The sequence below is a fragment of the Podarcis gaigeae genome, assembly GCF_964106915.1.
Source record: "Podarcis gaigeae genome assembly, chromosome: 4".
NCBI classification, from domain to species: domain Eukaryota; kingdom Metazoa; phylum Chordata; class Lepidosauria; order Squamata; family Lacertidae; genus Podarcis; species Podarcis gaigeae.
In genome coordinates, this window is record NC_139677.1 from 48,229,382 (window position 1) to 48,247,341 (window position 17,960).

The window sequence follows — 17,960 nt, forward strand, 5'->3', positions numbered from 1 at the left end:
AGGAGCCAAACATGTGTATGCCATGATCTTCTGAGCAGGCACGGAGGCCTTCCTCAGTTTCCTTTCAGGCATACTTCCTTATGCCACATCTAAGGTTGCTCCCAAAGGTCCCTTCAGTTTTGGGAGCACTTGGTCGTCTTGCATAATCCCTGCACAGCACTTCAGATGATGACCACTGAATGTAAGCTTTTGAATTATACCTTCTTCTTTAGGCATAAATGTTCATGGCAAATGTAAAGTAAAATAAAAAAAAAGATGCTGGTACAACCCTAGTCTGCCATTTAGCTACTGGAAAAGCCTGGTGCTGCTTAGAACAAATGAAATATGAGGCCAGAACAGGCTGTTCTAATTAGGATGCAAATAGCCCTGCTGTACAGCCCTTGAGTTAACTGGCCTTTTAGAGTCAAAAGTGAATGAAAAATGTTCAGCGAAAGAATATAATATTATATATACTCTATCACTAGTTCCCTGTGGCCTTACAGAATCCTTGTAAAACAAAGAACAGTTTTACCAAAAAGAAATAGTTATTATATTAGCATGATTAATTTAGGATAGTTCGCTAAATAGAGTGTTCCTTTGATTTGGTTTGATGGTATGGCCTATTAATGGAAGGGTTTAGTCTCTTGCATCTCTCAGAACAATGTCCCGTCTTTCAAAGTTGATGACCTGGTATCAACAAGACAAAGAAATTAATCCACCATTAAGTTTCCTTAAAGATCTGCCTAGCTTTTTTCCTGTCTCAAGACCCTAGAACAAGAGTGGAGAACCACAGGCCCACGGTCACATTATGGCCCTTGCTCTATCTGGCGCTTGAAACTTTTCTGAGACCATATCCTCTTTCTCCAGGGTACATTTCTCAGTGGCCTTGCTTTACATCCCCCCTGAGTGTTTTTGTTAGGCAGGAATGTGTCCTTGAACTCTGATAATGACTCATGCTTGCTTCAATGGAGGATCGAGAGAGTTGTCTCTGTGTGTAGAAACTAGCCCACTGTACAAAGGTAAAATTAAATTTGTTGCTCCACCCACTTTTGCCCCTGCTCCTGCTCCTGCTCACCACTGCTATGCAGCTCCCCAAAGGTTACCCAGAAGGAGTGTGATCCTTGGGCTGAAAGCAGTTCTCTACCCCTAGCCCTAGAATGTGTAGGGTTAGCCCATGAGACTGATCAAGAGAACATTCAGAACAAATCTGGAGTTCACCTATGTTCCAAAATCTGGTTTCGAACCTATGGTACTGTACATCCGCAGCATAATTTCATAATTTCATATATAAGCATTTTTATACAGTTATATGCATTGTTGTATGTACCAGTATCTGTTCATGTGCTGGTTAGTTTGTGCATAGCATACAAAAAGACATTTAATAATGTGTGTAGCAGTGTATATAACATGTGATAATTGTTTATATATTCAGCAGAAAGAAAAACTCCCTTCCAGGGGCGAAATGCAAAATAGGAAAAAAAATATCTTAGGTGATTTCTGGTTCCTTAACATTAATAAAAAGATTTATTGTTGGTGTAATTCAGCAAAGGATTTATTTATTTATTACATTTATCTCCCATGAGGCATAAATGGTCCTTGCCCTCCTAAAATCCTCCTCACAACTACCTTGTGAGGTAGGTTAGGCTGAGAGTTGAGGATCACATAGCCCAAGATGACCCAGTGGGGACCACAATATCCAATATCTGACTTCTCTTATTATGCTTATTCTTCTATTATTATGCTTATTCTTATGTTATGTTCTTTCTTTAAGTTTCAGCTTGGAGTGTATGTGGAGATAGCTGGAAAAGGAGCGAGTAGTTCTCATTTTTAAAGATGATTTTAAAATCCTCAGCTTCAAAGATAAAGCAATGTTCAGGACCGCTTTTGGATGTCTCTTCTTGTTACAGTGTGAAATGACTGATCTTCTGTTTGACAGCCTTTAAAATTGAATATTACAGAGACAAATTTTGAGACCTAAGAGAGATACTTCATTTCTGCCTACAGCTGAGGTCTGACCTTTGCTCACTTGAACTAGAATCCAACTGCTCTCCCCCAGGTATGTTTTGGTTGGTGTTCTCCAGTCATTTGAAATTATTGCATGGGAAATCAGTGGTAAAGTGACAGCTTTAAGATGCCACACTGCCAGGCAGCTTGCTTGGCTGGAAGCTAGAGCTGCATTGAGAACATTTGTAAGAGAGGCAAATCTAATAGCTTCTATTAGATCTAGCCAAGAGGAATATTTGGCAGAAAGGGGAATGTTCCAACATCAGGCTGATACCAACTCCTCCCTACACCCAAGGAAACATATATACTTACAAAATACCTGGTTCCTGTGGTGAAACAGGGTGCTCATAAAAGCGCCATATTTCTCCTCCCATGTAGGCATTTTTATCATTTCACTGCTGCACTACTGTAACACACTCAATATGGGGGTTCTCTTGGGACTGATCCAGAAGCTGAAGCTGGTACCAAATGCTGTCACCGGGTTGTTGAGTGGGACCCAAAGCACAGCAGAATACCTTTGAAGCACAGGAGGTACAGTCCTGCTCCTTGAGCCCTGATTGTCCAGGTGGTTAAGACACAATAGGGTCAAGGTTCGAAAAGAAGAAGAAGAGTTTGGATTTGATATCCCGCTTTATCACTACCCGAAGGAGTCTCAAAGCGGCTAACATTCTCCTTTCCCTTCCTCCCCTACAACAAACACTCTGTGAGGTGAGTGGGGCTGAGAGACTCCAAAGAAGTGTGACTGGCCCAAGGTCACCCAGCAGCTGCATGTGGAGGAGCGGAGATGCGAACCCGGTTCCCCAGATTACGAGACTACCGCTCTTAACCACTACACCACACTGGCTCTCCAGTGTGAAAAGGCAATATAAACCTTTCTTTATCACAGCTGTGAGGTGGATGCCTCTAAGGAGTCACCTCTCGGGCTTAACCAACTAACCACCCTGGCTAGCTTGCGTCCAATTCCCAACATCCCTATCCACCCATTCAAGCAATCTCACCCACCTTTTGTGAGCTGCATAGCTTTGCCTTAGAGCTCGTGGCTCCTCCCTGTCATGGGCCATCATCCTCTGAATGATGTAGTTCTGACATGAACTTGGGAAGCTGTTTCTCTGAACCAGGAGGTCCTCTTGAGCCAAGGGGCCTTAGTTGCCAATTGCCTCTCTGGCTTCTCAAGCTCATGAAAAACAGCAACATTACTCTTAACCACATGCTGCAAATTAAGTGTGTGCTGTGATGCAGATAGCCCTTAAAGCCCTTGTTCTGTCTTACCACGATTAATTCATTGCCTATCAAAGAGGTCTGGAAAGAACACCATAAGGATTATTTAGTCTCTAGTAGACTCACTGGAATGCTTCTTTCAGCTCAATGTGCATCTCTCCGCTCTATCTGTCTTGCCACAAGGTTGTCGCCATTCATTATTAGTGAATACCTTCTGAGTCATCATTAGCATTTCATTCTTCCTGTGCAGAAGGCCTTCTCATAGTTCACAAGGGGAACTTGCCTCTGCTTTTTGGGGGTCTGAAATAAAATAATGGGAACAGCATGAGCTGTGACAGTTCAATTAGGAAGTGCTTGGAATGGCAATGTTTGCTAGAAGCAAAGAGTATCTTGGCCTTGGAAAGCTTCCTGCGAATGAGAAATGTGAGGCCTTTGGCACATTTGTGTAGTACAACACAAAAATAAATTAAGGAGTGGAATATGGGTAACCAAGCTGGAAAGCTGGAAGAGCAGCAGAAAAGCTTCGTCTAAATGACTCTCTATTGGCACGTTCTCAGTAACAACAGCAAATGGTTGCTAAGAACTATGCAAACTATTTTCTCTTCTCATTGTGCTTTTCTGCAAAGAACAACTTCTTTAGTTTGGTGATTTGATGTTGTTGGACTACAGCTCCCATCATCCCTGACTACGAGTTATGTTGACTGGAGCTGAAGGAATCTGGAACCCAACAACAAATGGGGAGGGCACAGATTCCCCAAGCCTGTCCTAAGGGTTGTTTCACACATGAATGTTCATTACTTGATCTGCAACATCACATGGGAGAATGAGTCATCATAGATATAATGCTGCAGGTAATACTTTTCTGATCACCATATGCCACCTCAAATGCAATGCTTTCCCATAGAACCAGTTTACATATTTAGCTGTCAGTCATCAAAAATAGCATTTGGAATGTGCATTATTGCATTACTGAATTTGGTTTTTAACTATCTCTGCTTTTTATACAAATTTATTGTAGTAATTTGTTACATTCTGAGACTGTTTTAATATGTTATTGGTATATTGTGTATGTTGTTTTAAATCGTCAGTTAATTATTTTATATTTGTCATTAGCTGCCTTGAGCTCTGCAGAGAAAGGATGAGGTATAAATGATTTAAATAAACTGCCACATTCAAAGCATGGAGTACATACTCTGTTGGTATATATGATGTGCACTGAATGCAAGAGGCATTATTATTATTATCTATTAAATTTGTATACTGCCCTTCATCCAGAGATCCCAGGGCGGTTCACTTACAAAAATCTCATACAAGGTGGTTCCTGCTCTTAAGCTTATTTAGTTGATACCACCCAATGACATTGTTCATTCAGTATCAACATGTTCGGTAGTAGTCTTTACAAGTTGCATTTTACAGTAAATGGACAGTAATCAGAAAGAGCATTCTCTTCATTTTGTGCATGTATTTGTTAGGGCTATGAAGTCTGACCAAGAAACATTACCATTTGAAAACCTGTTATTCAGAAGGGTATCACCCTTGAGGACGTAATGCTTATGATTAAAAAGTTAAAATTTGGCAGCTATTATTATGTATTCAACAGGCCACATCTTCTCCTTGTGCATTAAGCATGTAAGTTATGATGGCATTTGGGGTGCTACCTGTAAAACACCCACTAGAAGAAGTTTGATCTTTTCAGTTCTTATTTCTGCATCTCGTGTAGGTGTAAACAAACCTAAGATAGATTTATCTGCAGGAAAAATGTGAAGTCGAAGAAACCATTTCCATCACCCAGTGGGAGTCTGTGTTCAATGCCTCTGATTATGGGGCTTTTGCACATGAGTTTTTGAGCTGATCAATACTTTGAAAATTCAGGCAGACTCTGTTTTTTATCTTCCTTGCTGAAACTCCTAAAATATTCTCTCTCTTTTGCCAACACCTGAGACAAATCAATGGTTAAGGTAATGAGATCTTATTCTTTGACATATCGTGTTATTAGAAGAGTGAAATGTGGGACTTTTATGAGATCATTTCTGTTTGAACTGAGAGTTGCAAGTTATGAAATATTGGTGGTGTATGTGGATTCAGGTTATGCATGTAGTCCTTGGTGGGAGAGGAAAAAATGTTTTAATATTGGCAGGTTCCTTTGGAACCAGCCCTTTGGGGTTTGAATTGTTTGTCACTTTATAATATATTTCAGGTAGAAGTAGATTTCTTGTTGTAGTTACAGCTTAGACTTTTTACAATAACATGATTTGTCATGAAGCTGAAATGAGCAGTGAAATCAGAGTTTAATAAACTGCATATATGTGGCTAAGGCCAGTTCTCTAAGCTTCTCATGACTCCGCAGCAGCAAGAGGATTTTTGCAACCAGAAATGCCAGTTTCCTGTTGTGTCTTGTACTCCCAAACTGTCCTTTAGCGGGACTGCTTTGGAATTTACATGGCATAATATAAACGCAAACTAAATAACTCTGTATTTCTTGGAAAGTGGTATTGAGCTTTGTGGAGGATATAATATAAACACAGACTGACTAAAGTTGCACATGAGACAGATGTTTTATCCTCATCAAGAACTTGGGAGAAATTACCTAAAATACGAACTCTATTCCATTAAAATTACCAGGATTTGTGACACTAACAAACTAATGGCATTTAATGTATGAAGTATGAGCCAAAACTGATGTATTAATCTAATCACAGTATAAATATGACAGTGGTCATAATTGGATCAAGGATCTAAATTTGTTGACATTTAAAGAGATAATCCTTTAAATCACCTGGCTAATGCTCCTCTGGTTGGACATTTGAGAACAGGATACTGGACTAGATGGGACATTGTCAACAAGCTTTCCTTATGCTTTTATGATGGCTGAGAACTGCATTAGTCAAATGTGCTGTAACTAGCTTAGAAAATATTAACTATGTGTTAAAATGAAGCCACTACTGAAAAAAAATAGTTAATAGTTATAACTTCTCAAAGCTGTAGTTTGGAAAGATTTTTGCACCTTGATAGACATGTTCTACAGTGGAGAAGAGGCTAAGCATAGACAGAATAAATAGCCATACAGTGGTACCTCCGTATAAGTCCGCCCTGTCAAGCATCCATTTCAGCTGACGTCCACGGCCAACCCGGAAGTACCGGAACAGGTGACTTCTGGGTTTGCCGCTCGTTCATGCGCAGAAGCGCAAACTGCTCCATGTGTGTGCACAGAGCGGCGCTTTGTCGAGCATCCTTTTCGTCGAGCGTCCAGGGCCCCGGAACGGATCCCAGACTCAAAACAAGGTACCACTATACATACATGGTTTGTTATTCAACCTGTGGTAATTTGCAATCTGGATTAGCACTGCTAAATAGTTCTCAATAAGGAATTATGAGAGTATAATATTGGGTCTATGCTATGTCTATCATTGACTGTAAAATCTTATCTGGAGATAATATTTTTCATTGATGCATCATAAAAGGTAAAGGTAAAGGGAACCCTGACCGTTAAGTCCAGTCACGGACAAGTCTGGGGTTGCGGCGCTCATCTCGCTTTACTGGCGAAGAGAGTTGGTGTTTGTCTGCAACAGCTTCTGGGTCATGTGGCCAGCATGACTAAGCTGCTTCTGGTGTACCAGAACAGCACACGGAAACGCCGTTTATATTTGTTCTCAATTCAGTGAAAATTCTTACTGAAACTTCCATTTATTAAATATATGAACATTTCAGCTTCATAATAAAATTAGTACTTGTATTGGTGGTACATACTAGATTTTAATCATTTCTGACATTATGTTCTCTCATCCTTGTATTTCTTTTTATTTATAATAAGATTGTGAGGTTGCCTCCAACCCATTTTGATAAGAGAGATTTTCTTTAGCATCAAATAAACAAATTGAATGACACACAATTGAAATTGAATAGCACACGATAAAGTGGAAAGGTTGAGGTCATGATTGTTACAGATTAAGCTTTGAAGTCCCATTCCTCATCAAACTCTTCAGCCTTCTAGTCATTGCAAACATAAAAGAAAATTCTGGTTCCTGTACCAAAGGATTTAGAGCAGGGATGGGAAAGTTGTGTCCCTCCAAACATTGTTGGACTTCACTTCCCATCAGCTCTGTCTATTGGCCATGGTGGCTATGGCTATGGGAGTTGATGTCCAACAATATTGAGAGAGTCACAGTTTAGTCATCTGTCCAGATCCTTTACATAAAACAAGAGAATCCCTGGGGATGCTATGCACTACTGACAATAAGTATTCAAGAAGAATTTAAAGATACCCAAAAATGGGTATATTAGTCAAAGCTTCATACAAATATGTTATAGTAGGAGAAATTCACTCTAAAATGCTGATTAATTTTCATGAGGATTCGCAAATTGCTGTGGAAATGCGGAGAACTGAATTTAAGACTGGGCGCATGACAAACTGAAATGGACAGCTTTGTCCACCCCTGGTTGAAACTATGGCTTGGTTGAGTCTGCTTCCCTCTGGCTACAGTGCCAATGCAGCAGCCAGAAGAATTGCTGGCAAAAACCGGGGGGGGGGGGGATACCAAGTGTATGCTGAAACATATTAGTATGTTTACAGTAGCATGCTCAAGGTTCAATGTTTCTTAACTTCCACTTGACTAGGCAGAAGACAGATTTTAATAGCAGAGTTTCCAGCATGCAGGAAGCAACAAAAATCAGTTGCAAACTGCATCATTTTCTGCTCAGTCAGCACCAGCTCAGGCATCGCTTGCCACATCCCTTCTCCACCCATCATTTCTCAGCTATGACTGTATCAGCACTCAATTTGCAATTCATGATTCCGTGGGCACCATTTCTTTAAAAAAGGGGGGTGCTTCTTATTTCTCAGTGTTTGTGAGGCTGAGTGAACTCTTTAAGGTATAAAAAGTCACCGACTCCTGGCCAGTACCTTCCTCCTATATTATTCCACACAACAAACCACCACGAAAATAAGATAAAAGATTTAAGACAAATAATTTAAAAATCAAGTAAGCGTGATTCAGATAGAACCTTATCCTTCACAAATTTATCTAATCTCCTTTTAATTCCATTTAAACTGGTGGTCATCTCCACATCTTGTGGAAACAAACCCCACAATTGCTACTGAAGTATGACATGGATTGAGTAGGCGTTATGTCTAATCAAGTGCAAGGGATTAAATGAGTTTGGTGATAAAATTGGGATTCTTTGAAGAAAAATGTTAAACCCCCCCCCCAAAAAAAGGTGGGGACAGGGCAGAAGGGAAGCTGCATTGTTTCATAAAATATGCACACTAGTTTTTATATGAATAAAAGATACCAGCCTTCTGAGACAAATAGATATTAGGTTATAATCAATCATTCATGTCATTTAATCCAACCATAGCTCCCAATATGAAATTAGACCCTAAAGCTTTACATTTTGTTTGAGTTCTTTTGGGCTTTACATCCCCCTTTTTTGTCACTTAGGTGGCTGGATATTTAAGGCAAACAAATGCGAACTATCAAAAGTGATTAATTAACGAACAAAACAAAAACAAAAAAAATCCTTCCAGTAGCACCTTAAAGACCAACTAAGTTAGTTCTTGGTATGAGCTTTCGTGTGCATGCACACTTCTTCAGATGCATGCACACGAAAGCTCATACCAAGAACTAACTTAGTTGGTCTTTAAGGTGCTACTGGAAGGAATTTTTTTTGTTTTTGTTTTGACTATGGCAGACCAACACGGCTACCTATCTGTAATTAATGAACAGTTTACCTACACCCAGGACAGCAAAAAGCTGTGCTTATTTTGGGGATACAGACTATTCTTTGTGGGCCTCTACTGCCCTATAGAAGTGATCATAAAGCTATATGATCCTGGAATGATAATTGTCCATTATATGAAATCGTGGGTAAAGCTAAATTGATTTAGTCTTGTGCACCTAGGGCAGGGCAATGAATACATTTTTAAAATAGCTTTGTGGGCTTTGCTACAAAGGAGAACAAAGAGAAGTCTGCACTTTTGGAGAATGTATAACCAAATGATACCTACAGCTGTGGGGGGAAAATGGTCTGAACAATAATCAGAATGCATCTCCACAGAGGACTATACTTGAAAGTGCCTTTCCCTAAAGTATTACATGCATTTCAGCATTGAAAACCGAACACAAGATTGCATCTGAAGGGTTGCAATGAGCATAGGTTAAACTCATGCCATTTCCTATTCATGTTACAATCTTGGTCATGAGAAGAGATTGAGGAAAGAGCAGAGTGAGGGTTTTCTTTCTTAGCTCCCACTGTGTCCCAATAATTGATTGCTGTCTGCTGTAAATCTCAGTGTTTTTGTTTCTTCCTGAATGGGGAACAGGAGGCTATTTTCCTGCTATCTACTGTTTTTATTCCAAAGTATCTACATTCTCTGCTCTATATTTATATTCAATATTGCTCAGAAAGAGGGGCCTGAGTATCACTAAATGCCTTAGTAGGCCATGATGTGAGACCCATACATAACACAGAATGCCCTAGAGAAGTACAATGTGTTCAGCCTGAAATTATCCTCTAAATCAAAGCGTTGGCAGCAAAGGTATAATAAAAAGATACAGGCTCAATTCCCCCTCTCTTCCTGGTGTCTAAACCTGCCTACTATTATTTACAAAGGAGATACAAGCAATCAACATCCATGCCAAGGCAATTGGCTCTGGAGTGGCTCATGGTGACCGTGGGGCTATCCCAACATGTCACCGACCCAATGCTTATGGTAGGCCACACTCTGGACCTTGTTTTCTCAACTGGACAGGAAAAAGGTGATCTGGAAGTGAGTGGGGTATTGATGCCAGTCCCTTGTCATGGTCAGATCACTTCCTGTTGAGATTTCAGCAGCTTTTATTCTCTGCACAGGCAGGGGACTTATTAGGATGCTCAGCCGTCAAACGCTTATGGATCCAGTGGGTTTCCAGATGGCTCTGTGGGATTTTCCAGCTGCTATGACAGGCACTCTTGTCGAAGCCCTAGTCAACCTATGGAACATCCAAATGGCTCAGGTCATTGACACAATCGCCCCGAGCATCCTCTCTCACTTTGTGGACCCCTTTTGGCTCCCTGGTATACTCCAGAGCTCAGGGCGAGTAAACAAGCTGTGTACATGTTTGTGCATGGCCATATATACTTTAGCATGTTGAAGCTGCAACATCCTTATCATTTTGCTGAATTGATAGTGTGTATAGCCTACATTTTATAATGGTCTGTGGTGGAACACTAAAAGCCCATTTGGGGTAATAAATGTAGAAGGGCATGCATGCTTTTCAGTGCATGCATGCACTGGAGTAGTTTGGAATCAACATGGCTCTTATTCTTGTGACTACCATAGTAAAACACACACCAAGAAAATATATATATTTCTCTGCATTGCTTTAAACGTTTTTATTTTCTGATATATCATTTATTGTATCACTTTTATACGTAATTTCTTCATCTTTTTTAGGGGTGGTGGTCAATCATAATTTGGTTCATACGTCTGTGATCCCAAGCACACTTTCAGGAAAATAAATTACTTTGAAATCAATGAAACTAACTCCCCAATAAATGTTCTGAGACTAGAAAATCTGGTCATAAGATTTCACAATGCATTGAGAAAAGCCCTTTCAATCTATAAAAAGGAGGGTTTTTGTGCTCCTTGATCTTTCACAACCATTTCCAAATCTGGAAGAGACAGGATTCTCACCAAAGTAAGTGTGACTGAGTAGTCTGTCTCTTTAAATTTAGTGCAATGTTGCATTCTGCTTATATAGCATCACTGTTGGCGGTTGCAGCAGCTGACAAAGTGTGAATCACAAGAAGGTAACCAGAACGAGAAGGAAACAGAAAACTATAAATGGAACAAGTCATAAGAAGGCAGAATCCATTGTAGCAATTTATTGAAGACTGCTTCTTACTTTACAGTATGAGTTCAGCTGTATGGGGCCGAGTCAAAATGGCCCCTCTTTAGAGAAAGTTGGGGGGACCTGTCAATAGGCACAAAATAAAGAGACAACCTAATGCCAAAAGGGATTGCCTTCCTTCTGCTGCCAGGCACACTATTTTTTACCCACCAGATTGTGGGAATAGTTCATTGTCTCTTTAAGAACTGGAGAGGAAATGCTGTTAGTCAGAAGTGGCAGATACCAGTCAGCAGGACTTTGTAACAAAGCACAAGGAAGCAAGGCCTACATTTGTAGTCTTATGTCTAGAAATGTTTTAACTTTATAAAAAAAATTTTTTTGCTTGTAATAAAAACTTGCAATCTAAACCAAAACAATACACAGATGTGACCTGTGGAGGACAGGAAACAGCTCCCTGCACTTCATGTACTACAGCAAGCCCAAAACTTACATGGAGGTTACAGCCCAGGGATCATCTTTCCCCCCTGGATGCCCACCTCATTTTCTCCTGTTTTTAAATTTTATTTAATTTTTATTGCCCAGTGCATAAAACTGAATGTACACAAGTTAAATGCACATAAGTTGTGGGCTTACTACACTTTTGTTTGCATGTACTCTCATAATGATCCTTTGAGACGGAGAAAAAGGGATCTATGCAACAGTGCCCAGTAAATCCATGGGAATCTTCTTCATCTCCTGACCATACAAATTCAAGTCCAACACAGATTTCCCTCCACCTATTAAACCACACACATATGATTTACAGGTGGAGTAACAGCAGGGTCATACCTGTTTGCCCAGCTACCAGCATTGGTGGCCCCACTGCCTGCATCCCCCTATGTGTTGAGCAAGGCATATAAGCAAGAGTCAGCTACACATACTGTTGTAGAAATATAAAGGTAAAGGTAAAGGGACTCCTGACCATTAGGTCCAGTCGTGACCGACTCTGGGGTTGCGCACTCATCTCGCTCTATAGGCCAAGGGAGCCGGCATTTGTCCGCAGACAGCTTCCGGGTCATGTGGCCAGCATGACTAAGCCGTTTCTGGTGAACCAGAGCAGGTGCTCCATAACTGCCTAGAGGGGAGGAGCTGGACTTTCCTTAATGAGAGCTTCAGAGCCAGACTAGAATGTCACCACCCCATCCAATGCTCTCCTAGTTCTGCCTCTTGGAATGTGTAAGGTTTCCAAACCTTACCTAGTCCATCCCAGTTACATTCATACTCAAACATAAACAAAATTGTTGTCTGTGTCTCCTCCTCCAAATTTGGGCTCCAGTTTTTTACAGCTGTGTTCAGTTTTCTATTTCTTGTCTTTATTAGTACTTGTCACATGTATGTGTGTGCTGCAAGTACATTGCACACAGTCCAGGGTCGAACAGGTCTGGACTGGTCCAGACTGGATCAGGCCCATTCTGGATGTACAAATTAAAGCCCCAATCTGTGCACAGCCCTAATAAATAACCTATGTTTTGGGCTATCATGTAAAGCGGTGTACTGTACTCTGTCAGATAAATCTTACTGGCTCTCTACTACATCAGTGATTCAAAAATGATGAGTTGGTCACTGAATGCTTGTGATTGAAGCCCAAGGAGACCATATGCTGCAAGTGGATAAAAAAGAAGGGATCATGTCACAACTCCCAGCTATCAGACAAAGCTTCAAATTCTGTTGGTGGTATTCCTTACTTCAATATTATATAAAACAAGTCAAGGCTTCAAGAACAAACCAGGGCTGTTTTACACAATACAACAAATCCCACTTCACGAGGCAGATACAGTTTCTGTAGCAATTCCTTTGATTTCTTTTATAACATTACCTCCAGTGGTGCTGCCTGAGGTGTTTCTTTAAGTGCTGTGATGCTCTGCAGTTTGCTATTAGAGAGAGAGAGAGTTCAGTCAGTGTTTCTGTGTAACATGTCCCTCCATCCTACATTAATGCTACAGCAGTGACAACCAACTAGCAGAGCGGTACTCAGCACCTGTCTGCTATCTAGCTCACGTCTTCCCATCAAACTTGTCTGCAGGAGAGAAATTAGCTAATCATTGATAGGGCATGTCGTTGAATAAATTCCAAATCGCTGCTAGTGCTTTTTATAAATAATTCAAAATAAAATGAACGCTAAAGCAAACACAGCTGTAGCTCACGCTCCATCGCCCACCTGCTGATGGTACATCTTAGCTGGCATCTGCTCATGCAAAACTTGTACGCCTTCCATGTCCTCCTCCCATTCCATATCCGTACAATGTCAGCAACCATGAATACTCTCTAGCCTTCTCAAGCAGTGCAATTTGGGTTTTGATTGGTGGCATCAGCTGACACATGAAGGCTTCATTCCTTTCCATCGACCATCATATTCTATTATTCTCAATTCAAATGTCTCTATTGATACACATCTTTTGGAAAGAGCCTCAGGCTAGTTTGCAAGATGCTCATGCAGTTGCTTTTACAGAAAAGATGTAGAAGGAAGAACCATTTGTGTTCGCTATAAATAGAAAGAGATATCCTGTCATGAAGAAGACTGTTGGTCCATATAGGAACACTGAAAGTTGCCTTGTACCAGATCTTCACTTGAGAGCCCTGAGATTGAAACAATGACCTTTTATACACATCGTATGTGGTCTCCTACTAAGTTATGTCCTTAGCATTTCTCCTTTTATTAAGTGGACATTTGTGTGTCTCCCATGATTCTGTTTCAGAGTTAAAGCACATAACTAGAAGCAGGAAATGTTTCCTCACCTGAAATTGTGATAAAAAGGGAGATTCTGAACATATCATGACTATTCGAGATGAAATAGGTTTGTATTGTGATCCCAGAAGTCTCTGTTCTTAATAACTTGTCATTAATCCTTTCTTGAAGACTAGATTGCAGTCTATGAACTCATTGAGATATTGAAAAACAACAAAAAAGAATTCATTTTTATATTAAACTTTATCCATATAGCTAATATCTCATTGTACCAAGGTTTTACATCTTAACTCTTGTGTTTTCTAATTAGTGTCCCCCAATAGGGTTAGATACTTATTTACCTGGTTTAAGAAGAAGGGTCTTTGCTTGCTAACATAATATGAACACATATTTGGAGCTTCAAATCAGTCATATTGGGGATGACAGGTAAGAAAACTGTATCTTGGTTTCAGAAATTCATTGTTTAGTTGTAACCTGGATTTCATTGTTTAAGCAAAGAAAGCAATATTTCTGAAGTTTAAACAGGTTAATAATGAAAAAGAAAAATTAAGGTTTAAGAACTTTTTTTATATACAAAAAAAAAAAGTCCTGTCAAGTAAAGGCATATAATCTTTGCTCAGTCAAGTAGCAGGTTGCCTGTGAAGGTTCAGAACTGTTCAGAACAGCATGTGTGTTTGGGGTGGGGAATTTGACAGCTACTTTTTGTCATGTACAATTCAACTAGGATAATAGACCAAAATGAGGGTAATTCGTAGGAGGAAAAGTATATCTTTAGTAGAAGCTATCTTTAGCAGATGCTAGAAAGCTTGGAAATATCATTGGAACGTCTGTTAAAACACGAGCATTTCAATTACTTATACTAGCAAATCCAGCCAGTGTTGTGAAATCAAAGATGACTTTGAAAGGTAAAAATATAGATTACAAAATACGCAGCAGGACTTGTGTTTAGATCCGTAGCTTCCAAATAGTGAGCTCAATTTGTAATCATTTGATAGAGCTCTAGGAAATACATCCTCTTTTCCCTCTTATCAGAAGCAAAACAAGAACTCATTTCATATCTCAAGGTCCTGACTGCAACAGCATTATTTCTTTCCACTCCAGGAATAATTATCATGTCTTAGATCCTTTACATTTTTGGCACTAATAGTCTTTTGTGCTCTAAACACAACAAAAAAATCTCCTGGAATTGTACAAAGACAAGGGAAAGGCGACAGACTTTAGAAGAAGATACGGTAAAGTAGCCTATGGAATAGGGTGTATTAGGACTGCTTCAAAAACAACTTTAAAAATAGAGCCTCATTTTCTGAACTTCAAAAGGTCTCATTACTTTAAAAAGAGACCTGTGGGTTGATGAGAGAGTGGTATGTGTCAGAGAAGATAAGTTTCTGCAATTATATTATTCAATATTTTATTGGGTAGAATAGTTCCTGTACAAGTACTGTAGGGTAATAATAAAAAGGCCCAAATGGTTATCTCGGTGAGCAGTCACAACATCTGAAGTTTAGCAGTTGCTTTGTGATGAACAGAAATGGTCCAGCCAGTCAGAAAGAAAACTGGTGGTGAAGAAAGGCCCAGTATGTAATAGTAGGTGGCGTGCTGGTAAATGATGTTTTTATAGAACTAATTGGCTGAAGAATGGAACAGGACGGAGCATGCAAGGATTCTAACAGGGTTGAATAAAACATTGGATGGCCGTAACACCTGTGATTCAGTTGCATAAAGTGAAAACGCCATGTTACAATTGACCCTGGCTGTTGGTCACATCACAATATGAGAGAGAAGGATTGGGTAAGAACACCTCTCTCTATGCTGACCTTAGACCAGGGCTAGCTAACCTTTTTTATGCCTTGGGGCACACTTAGGAACGATTCACCTCTGAGGGCCACATGCCACTGCAAGCTGCACATGTGGGCAGTTAGACACACAGAGCAGAGGTTCACTCAGTTTTCTAACTCCCACTTGCTAGAATTCCTCTTGTCTCTCCATCCTCCCCCCTCTCTCATCCTCACTGTGCACATACAGCACATTCAAGCACACAGCTCTAGCACTCACTCATTCACACTCAAACCGTTTAGATAATGGCCACTCGTAGGGTGTATCTGGTTCATGTCAGCTCATCCCTAAGAGACAATGGTATAAGTGTTGTCATTTAAATGGTAATTGAATTAAGCTTGGCAATGAATATTCAGAAATCAATGGCATCTATGTAATAGAGACTAAAGGGCAATTGCATACAAAACAACAACATTTAGAGAGGGGTGTGATGTACAGGTGTTTATATAATAATGTCTGTAAGCCAGGTCTGGATAAATAAAGTTCCTGTTTTTAAAAGCAGGACCGAGCTTAAGTTTCTTTAAGTTCTATTTTCATGGTTAAAAAATATCTATGTTGATGACAATCAGTTCTGTTTGTTACACCTGAATCAGGTGGGGCCATATAGGTTCTGGATCAGTGCGTGAGCAGAGTAGTGGTTTGGATAAGGGCGAATATGAAGTCGAATTCTGACCTTTTCTGGGACACTGCAAATTAGTGCTCCTGTAAAGGTTGACACAAATAGGAGCGGACGGGAAATAGTAACAAAAATACCAGGAGTAGTTCTGTCACTGCACTCCAGGGAAAGAACCACAGCTTAGTGGTAGCGTTCATGCTTTGCATGCGAAAGGTGACAGCTTCAATCCCTGGTGTCCCCAGTTAGGGCTGGGAGAAACACCAGCCTAAAACCACTAACAGTCATTGTTGACAATACTGAACTCAAAGCAGCTTCCTATGTTCTTGGGAAAATCTTATGCTACTGAGACTCAGGGCTGTCTTGGTTTTTTTTATTCTTAAAGGTAAAGGCCACAGCCTCCTCCCCCAACCTGTTGGATGAGTCCTCCTTCTAGTCACTGTGAAACATGTTTTAGTAGGCAATGTAGGTGGTGGCTTAAAGGCAATGTTTACCTTGCATTCCTTCTACAGGGATGGGGGTGAATGGTGTCCCATGTGCTAAGCTGACTTCTGGACAGCTACAGCCCCTGAATGAATGATTATGATGATGTGGGGGAGGGGGACTATTTTCACTCAAACTCATCTTGAGATTTTGCCATTCTGAATTGCTGAGCTATCATACGCAACTGCCTAGGTACGTTATCGGGAGCACAAGTTAGTATAATTGAAAAATACTTTGTCATCTGTAGTAAGCGCCTATAGTTGGCCATAAAAATGGCATCCCCAGTGCGTGATTTCTTGGGTTCTTCTAATTATATTTTATAGCTATTCTGGTTTCCGTCCAGTTGTGCTTTTCTTTTAATAGCTCCAGGAACATCCAGTAATAAACATTAAAAGAAATTGCAGAATGATCAGCCACTACTTTCCGCAAGCTGTACTGATTAAATTCCTGTAGTCTCATTTTCATAACAAAGCCCGAGACAGAAAATAGTACACTCTGAATCTTCCCTTGACAATGATTAAGATAAGAACTGAAAATAGCATGAATGAAACCAATTTCTCTATTTCATCTTTGTCAGTGTATGGCTGACTTAGTCCTTTGATCTTTGTTCACTCTGCAGGAGTCAAGACATACAACTTACAGAGATGATATTGACATGCTTTATCTTTGGTAAAGTAGGGGGTTCAGTCTCTAGCAATTGCCTTTCTAAATGTCCTTGGGGAAAAATGCAAGATCCTGATCCTGCCAGTGCTTTCTGCTTCTCCACCTCACTCAGCAATGACTTACACCCATGCCTTTGGTGGACGTAAGGTAGAGGGCAGAGGATATTTCAGCAGTACTATTAAAGAAGCAGAAGCCCTCTCCCGCTTTTACATCTTGCCATGCTAGAAGCAACAGAGTTCCCAGGAGCAGCATTTTACTTTGTAAGTAATATTACATTTAAGTGAATAATATCAAATTCCTCAGGACTACAAATAATACAAAATTAGGCAATCTTGATCAATTTGTGTAGATTTGAATGGTGTCCCCCCCCCCATACACACACCCAGAGATTTTTTATTTTCTGACATTCCAAGAGCAGATTTTTTTTCTCAAATGGAGGTAACCTGTTGCTCTCCGTTTCCACAGGGTTAATTTAAGCAGAGAGAATATGTAGGCGAACATACTCAGTTCATTGTGATGTTCATAGCAGAACATAAATATATCCAGCTAAATGTTAAAGCTAGGATGAAGTGCTGGAACATAAAATTATTTTCACAGTTTGACCAAAGATCAA

At 40.1% G+C, this 17,960-nt stretch overlaps 1 long non-coding RNA gene across 4 annotated transcripts; it reads left to right on the forward strand.

The window, feature by feature from the left end:
* Window positions 1-1,914: 1,914 nt before the first annotated feature.
* Window positions 1,915-17,683, forward strand: LOC310842542. Of its 4 annotated transcripts, XR_014563178.1 has the most exons (5): window positions 1,915-2,035; window positions 3,871-4,052; window positions 14,066-14,181; window positions 14,857-14,987; window positions 17,304-17,683. It is a non-coding gene; the product is annotated as an uncharacterized lncRNA (long non-coding RNA). The 4 variants fall into 4 exon arrangements; XR_014563179.1 differs by lacking the exon at window positions 14,857-14,987; XR_014563180.1 differs by lacking the exon at window positions 3,871-4,052.
* Window positions 17,684-17,960: the final 277 nt, after the last annotated feature.